Here is a 7,459-nt window from a genome sequence, read left to right as displayed (position 1 = left end):
GATCCTGACCTACTCTAAAAGGTCAGAGAAAGCCTCCCTGAGAAAACAGCAGAATGGGTGAGAAGGGCAGGACTCAGCTAGATGGAGGGGCAGGTAGGTGCAAGGAGGGTGGTGACTCAGTCCCAGGTGATGGAAACAGCACGTACAGAACCTGAGGCTGGAAGGACCATGGAGTATCTGGGGACCCAAGAGATGGCTAGTGAGACAGAAGCCCCAAGAACGAGGGCCAAGTGGCATGAGATGAGGTCAGTGAGGTGTGACAGACAATTTGTCAGTAGAGTGCCAGATATTTATAACTGAAATGAGTTTCGGGGTGAATTTTACTTTTAAAGATTTATCCTAAGGAAATTCATTTTAAGGAAATACATCCCCTGGGTTATCTAAATATTTATTTTTGGACTAGCAGTGATCCCCCTGTCTCAGTATCCCCAATGCTGGAATTATAGGCAGGCACCGCCATGCTCAGTTTCTTTTCTTTTTTTTTTTTTTTTTTCATGCTCAGTTTCAGTGGCTGGCTTGGTGTGCTTGGGGTTCCAGGGTTGACATGCCATGTAGTACTGAGGATTGAACCTGGGTACTTGCGCTTGACAGGCAGGTGCTTAGACCACCGAGCTATCTCCCCAGCCCAAGTTTAACCTTTTAATACTTAAGCTTTCAATTTTTTTGGAATTTAATTTTATTTGGCATGAAGAAGAGAATATAACTTTTAAATTAAAAAAAATCCCCCAAACATCACTCATCAATTTTTTTTTTTTTGGTGGAACTGGGGATTGAACTCATCACTCATTGATTAATGCACACTTTCTCTCTCTGACTTGAAATTCTCCAATGCTGGTGTTGAAATATAATCTACTACCTTTTGGGCAACCTTTGAGGAAACCAGAGATGGAGTCTGAAGGCCTAATTTCCTTCTTTAAAGGGCCAGGGAGTACATCACTTCCCCTCTGTCCTCTTCGTTTCTATGACCTCTTTCTTTCCATTTCCATAAGACCACCAGTTCCGTTCAATAGTAATTCCTAGAGCCGCAGAGAAAGCAGAACTGACTTGTGAGGCAATTTGGAGAATTACTGCTTACAATGTTTGATTAAGTCTGCCTTATAAAGTGACTCATAGTGTCTGGTACAAAGTCATTATTTTCCTCCGACTTCTGTTTCCCTTGTGTGCTCAGGATCTCCATGTCATCTCAGGGTGTTCTTCTGCTCTCCTGTTATTGAGGTGCCCCTGGAATCCACTCTTCTTTCCCTCCTTGGGCTGTTCATGCCACCATTCAGGTGGCCCCACCACTGCTTCCAAAGCCCAGGTTTGAAGCATTAGAAAACCTCTTGGCTTTCACCCACTCCCAGGGCTAATCTGTTGTGTTCATCCCTGCCAGAATTTTCTGTTTAAAGATTGTTTAAACATCTTCCTTTTAAACATTATTGTTCTGTTTAAACATTGAGGAGCTCCTTACTGAACACAAATGAAAGTCTAAATGTTAAATGTGTTTACTTAATATTTATTGCAGTACTGGAGGTTGAACCCAGAGACTTGTGTTGACTGGGCAAGTACTCTACCACTCAACTGCATTGCCAGTTGGTCATGTGTTCAATTTAGAAGGCTCACCATAATTTGGTCTGACTCTGCCTTCTCTCAGTGACATTAAACAAAGGGTTTAGAAAATTGCTAGTGTGTGTGCCTGCAGTTGCTGCCTTTTAGAATTATGGAGCCATTTTTCTAACCCAATCTATTCCTCAGAGGAGTCTGTAACTTCTACTACCCTCCTCTGAAGATGAGGTCAGCTCAAGAGCTAGGACACTTGTAACATTGTGAAACAGCCCACTCAGCAGCTTGACAGCTGTTACTAGAATGTTCTTCCCTGTGGTACACCAGTATCTGTGAGGTCCCCAGTAAGTCCCTTTGTTTCTTCTAGAGTTGTCTTTGAAGATGCACAAAAAGTCTGACACTTCCAGAGAGCCTTTGGAAATTAGGTGGCATCTCTTCTGTGCCCCGTGTCCTCGCCAGAGCTTGTTTCTCATGGAATGGGTGACTTTTCTCAGACCAGGTGCTGTTTGCCCACAGGCTTCGGGAAAGATGGTGATCTTGAATACTCTGTCCATGAAGGACAGTGTGGGATGCTCTTTCTACTTAGCACGGAATGGTTTTCAGTTACCGTCCAATAAGGCAGAGTTGACTGTTACAGGGAACCGCCTTTTTCTTCCTTTACATTATCAATTGTGTTTCCAGAAGCAAAGCCTGGCCAAACCACTTATGTTAAGGGTTAACTGAAGGATTCAGGAAATTATTATGAAACTGTAACTCTATTTAGTTCTGGGGGTGGGATTGCACATGTGTGGCCCTGACTGGCTACTGTACCTCTGGGAATGAGGAACCTCAGCTTTCGAGCCAGACAGATTGGAGTCTTTCATCACCCTGAATATGAATTTCCTGATAAAAAAGACTCAATCACATTCAAGCTTTGTTCTTGAGTGTTTGATCTACTTATTTGGAATTTAGCTGCTCTTGTAAAAATGTCACAGATCTGTATACTTTTGACAAATTAGCTATCTAGTGCTCCATTAAATAAGATAATTGAGCCTCCATGAGCTCAGGAGTAGCCTGTGAGAACTAAACTAATATTTTACTACATGAAGGACCCAAACAGGTGGTCAAGTCATTTGCTTATCAATCCCTGCTTTGTCTCTGAACCTCATTGTCTCAGTGTTTGTGTATGTGTCCCTAGGCCCACGGCACAGGGAGATGCCTCTCCCTTAGTGGAATTACCAGTTTGTAACTAATCCCATTTACCATCAAAGACAGAATAATCCAGCAAGTACTTGCTCTGTGCCTGACACAGGTTTGAAGGCCAAACACAAAATAAGTGGAGCTCAAGCCTTCTGCACGTCATTGCACACCTATTAGTGAATCTAAATTAAAAAAAGTCTGATCATACTGAGTGTTGGCGAGGAGCTAGAGAAACTGGAACTTACATACATCGCTGATGGGAATATTAAGTGGTGTGACTACTTTGGAAAGTAATTTGATAGTTATTTAAAAAACTGAACAAATATGGAGTATGCGACCCAGACCTTCCACTCCTAGTCTTTACTGAAAGAACAGATCGAAAGCATATGTTTATACAAAGGTGTTTATATAGGAACGTGCATAGCGATGTTATTTGTTATCACCAAAAACTGAAACAGCCCTACGTCATTGACAAGTGAATAGATAAACAAACTGTGGTCCAGCTGGACAATAGAATACTATTCAGCAATGATGGGAATGAGCTAATCAGACACAAAAGAATATGGGTGAATCTCAAAGTAAGGATGCTGAAAGAATCCAGACACAAAAGAGTACATACATTGTACAATTTCATTGATGTGCAACATGAGCAAAAGGTCTTGGCTACTTTAATTCTTGCTGAAACAGCACCTGACACCCACAGCTCTAAGGAGGAAAGGTTTATTTTGGCTCAGCGTTTGTAGAAGTTTCAGTCCACAGTCACCTGGCTCCGAGGCAGGGGTGGTGTTGCAGAAGGGCCTGGTTGAGGAGAGACAGCTCGTGGCATGGTGTGAGGAAGCAGGGAGAGAAGAGGGGGATCAAGGGAGAAGGGGGAGACAGACCTTTTCAGGGTATACTCCAGTCACCCCCTCTCTCCAACCAGCCTTCAGCTCCCAACATCACATTCAACTACGAACTCATCAGTGGACCAATCCACTGCTAAGTATCCCACCCCATGATCCAATTTCTGCCTAAAAGCCTCCCCTGTGGGCACAGGATGCTTTAGGGGAACACCTAGACACACAGCAGGGCTGATCAAAATATTCAAAATGTGTAGGGAAGTTTTCAATTAAAATTATTGGTTACAGTGGAAGACGTCCATCCACCATCAATGTGTCATACAGAATCATCCCATTGTTCTTGCCAGTTTTGGAAGCAGTTCAGGAAGTTGTTCCTTGTGAGTGTCTTGATGAGATGTTATCAAAAAATGGGATGAATGCTGCTGCCGAGTGCCATCCTACAGAAAGGCAGGCTTGGAACAATATTGCAGTGTGTCCTCACCCGCCTTATTCACTAGATCTGGTGCCGTGTGACTTCCAGTTGTTCTCTAATGTAAAAATGACCATGAAAGGGAAATGGTTTGAATGAAATCAGGATATCTAGGTAGGAACCACACAACTAAAAACACTCATGAGAGAGAACTTCCAGAACTGCTTCAGGGAGTGGCAAGAATGAGCAGATATGTGTGTTAGTGACAGTTTGTCTTTTACTGTAATAAAATTAAGAAATTTAACATTATCCCATTCTGCAATCATGCCCTGTAGCTTTGTCAAGTCATCAAATTGTACGCTTTAAATTTGTAGGGTTTTTTTTTTTTTTTTGTATGTTAGTTTTATCTCAAAGAAACTGTTAAGTAAATACATAACTAGAAAGAAAGAAAAGATCTCTCTGGGCCTCTCTGCTATGTGATTAGAAAGGATATATTGTGATAATAGTTCTGTTTTCATTGACTGTCTGCAGGCCCCACCTGGCATACCTTGGGCCCCAGAGGATGTGACTTGTAAATGAACTACCAGCTCCAGCTATCCCGAGCCCACCCTGCCTGTGGGGCCTTATGAAGGCCCCAGGCTGGCCCTGCTACTGGTGACCAAGGAGATGCTGGCGTCCACTCTAGAGGCGGGCTCTCCTCTGAGCTCACCCCCTCTGTGTTGTGTGTCGAGGCACCAGGCTCCTCTGCGTCCATGCAGGAGGAAGAGGAACCCACGCTCTCACACTTACAGCTCACAGAATCTTTAGTGAAACTACCTCCTTCAAGCCCTGTTCTCTGAGATCCGTCTTTTCTGCTAAGGAGGCCACGCTGTTCCTCAGGGCCGTTCCTCCGCAGGCTCTCCATTCCAAGGCACGTCTGCTTGCGCCAGTGAGTGGCTCCCTGCTGCCTGTCCCAACAAATCCCGCTGCAGGCCTGAGCTCTTCGGGTCCCAGGAAGGAGGAGGATGAGGCTGAGGCCCCAGGCAGGCATTCCTGCCCCAGGAGGCGGGACCTGACCTTGCTGGTGGTCTCCCCTGAAAACAGCATGTAGGAAAGCCTATCCCATTTCCCAGTTTCTCTTCTTGTCCTCTGGGTTAGAGGAGGAAGAAGGAACCAGAAATGGGAGCAGGGAAAGGAGGCCAGGAAAGGATGGAGGGCCACCGAGCTGTCCTTCCCTGAGCGGCAGGCTGGGCCTCACAGGGGAAGGCAGGGACCTTGAAATGGATGTAGGATTAACAGTCCTCTTTCTTCCTCATTGTCCCCTTCCCTGCTCATTTTAACATTTTTTTCAAGCAGATAGAGACAAGGTAAAAGAACAGTAAACTTGCCTTCTTAAGTCATTGCAAGCTGTTCAATCTTTTGTCACATTTGCTTTTCTGTCTCATGTAACTCTGTTTCTCTTATTCGCGCGCGCGCATGCACACACGCACATGCACACACACACACACACACACACACACACACACACGGGTCAACGTTTAGCTCCCCCTCCCCCATCTGCTCTTCTCAGCATGGAATTGGTGTATTGGTTCCGTGTGAGACTCAAGTTTTGATTTGGACCAGCTGATGATCTTGAGATGTTTGGGAAGCAGGCTCAGGTGGCGACTACACACACTTCTTGCTGATGAGTCTTTCTCATTCCTGATTGTAGGAAGTGGATTCCAAGAGTTCCTGAAGAATAGAGGTAGGGGGAAGGAGAGGCGACGGAGCTGTGTCCCGAGACACGCACTGAGCCCCTGCCAGCATCCCTTGGGGACCCCACTGGGCTCCCACGAAAGACTGGAAATTCTTAGCCCTGTAGGACGGCACACACGGAGGGAATCTTGCTGCAGCAACTACTTCCTTTTCTTTCGATGAATGTTTAAAGGTCATCATTTCCTCTTGCAAAGCAAGTTCTCCAAATATTCCGTTTCAGCCTTATAAGTAACAAACTAAGACGTTATGGACTCTGCGTGGGGGAATTCCCGAGGAAGCAGAGGCAGAGTTATGTAGGAGATGCTGCAGATTCACACGGATTACTCAGGAGGGGCAGCAGGAGCAGGGGCAGGGCCAGAATTTGCCCGCACGTGTCCCGGGCTCTCAGTTGCCTGCTCAGTTTCAAAGTATTTCTGTGGACAGGAAAAAAATAGTGATGGGTGAATGAATTTATTCAATTTATTTTCAGACGCAAGCCTCTCTCCCCACAGTATACCTGGAGGCCTGTCTGGCTTGGTCCTTCTTTGGACGGCAGATGCAGATGTCCTGTTTTCATCTTTGGGAAAGGGCAGCGAGGGGCTATGTTTCCTGCTTGAACTCCGGCTGCTGACGCGATCAGCCCCAATGACTGCCAAGTCCGGGCGAGCAGCGTGCAGGGTTCTGGGAAGGCCTGCCGCTCTTTGGGGCAGATTCGCTGCAGCTCAGTTTCTGGGCAGGAGGTTCAGGGGGGTTAGAGGACAGCTTTTGAGTCCTGCATCTGTTCTGGAGCCCTGGAGAATTAACATGCTGAGCCTGAGAACTTATTTGAATAGCTGTGGTATGAAGTCCAGTGTTGGAGACTTCCCACCATCTTTTTTGGGACAAAATTCACCTACCAGCCTGAGAGGTTTCTGGTACAGTGAGGCTTTTTTTTTTTTTTTTTTTTTTTTTGAGGGAAGGGAAGGGGGTAGGAGAATTTACGTATTAGGGCCATGCATTCTGCGTGAAAACACAGACATCTCACCCAGGAGAGCTAGCACAGTGCATTAGAGCTGGGCTGGGAAAAGTCAGTCCAAAAAGAAAGGAGGGAGAAGGTCAGGACACTGAGGTTGCCGCATTCGGGTGGGTGAAACGGTCACGGCTGAGTCTGGAGGAGAAGTTACACTGCTTATGTTTTCTTAGCCTCAATGTTTTATCTAAAAATAGGATTATTCGCTCACTGAGCATTTATTCATCCCTGGTACTGGGCACTGCTCCAGGCGCTGTTCTGAAAATTAAGCTCGCTCCTGTGAATTATGCTGAAGGCTAAAACGCGAAGCATCTGAGCATAACACCACTGTCTAGGTGTGATAGGGGATTTTGATTTCTTTACCTTTAGGGAGAATATTTTTCTTGTGCACTGAAAAATAATTTATATGGTTGGTTATTGCCATCAGTATAATTGTTTGCTTTGATTCCTTTTTTTTGTGTGTGTGCTGCCTCCAGGCCATTCAGAGTCTGTCAGTTGAGATACCTTTCATCACCTAAACAACCAAGGAAGTAAGTTACTTGCTAAAGAAAGAAGTGAAGCAGGCAGTGGTGGGTACACTTGTAATTCCAGCTTTTGGGGAGGCTGAGGCATAAAGATCACAAGTTCAAGACCAGCATGGGCACCATGGTAAAACTTTGCCTAAAAATCAAAAAAGCAAAAAAAGAAGGTACAGCTGGAAGTAGAGAAGGCCAGTGCTGGTCTCTGTTAGGGGAGGGGCTAGAGGAACATTCAGCATTCTATGCTTTA

The sequence above is a fragment of the Octodon degus genome, unplaced genomic scaffold (genome assembly GCF_000260255.1).
Source record: "Octodon degus isolate 3935 unplaced genomic scaffold, OctDeg1.0 scaffold00052, whole genome shotgun sequence".
Taxonomy (NCBI): Eukaryota; Metazoa; Chordata; class Mammalia; order Rodentia; family Octodontidae; genus Octodon; species Octodon degus.
The sequence above is the reverse complement of the archived record's forward strand: the minus strand, read 5'-3'. Positions refer to the sequence as shown.